Below are 438 nucleotides of genomic sequence, written 5' to 3'. Positions count from 1 at the left end.
CCAATCCCTTCTACGGTTAATTACAGTCCGTTCTAGGATTCTTTTGAGTTCTCTATTTGAGACTTCAGCTTGCCCATTAGTCTGTGGATGGTATGGAGTGGCTACTCTGTGGCTAACTCCATAATGAACCAAAGCAGAGTAAAGCTGTTTATTGCAGAAATGACTGCCCCCATCGCTGATTAATACTCTATGGGTACCAAATCTGCTGAAGATGTGTTTCTGGAGGAATTTTAACAATGTTTTAGTGTCATTAGTGGGTGTTGCAATAGCCTCCACCCATTTGGATACATAATCCACTGCCACCAGAATATAATTGTTTGGGTATGATGGTGGGAAAGGTCCCATGAAGTCAATACCCCATACATCAAACAACTCAATCTCCAAGATCCCTTGTTGAGGCATGGCATAACTGTGAGGCAGATTGCCAAATCTTTGACA

This window comes from Arachis duranensis, chromosome 10, assembly GCF_000817695.3.
Source record: "Arachis duranensis cultivar V14167 chromosome 10, aradu.V14167.gnm2.J7QH, whole genome shotgun sequence".
NCBI classification, from domain to species: domain Eukaryota; kingdom Viridiplantae; phylum Streptophyta; class Magnoliopsida; order Fabales; family Fabaceae; genus Arachis; species Arachis duranensis.
This window is presented reverse-complemented; position numbering follows the sequence as displayed.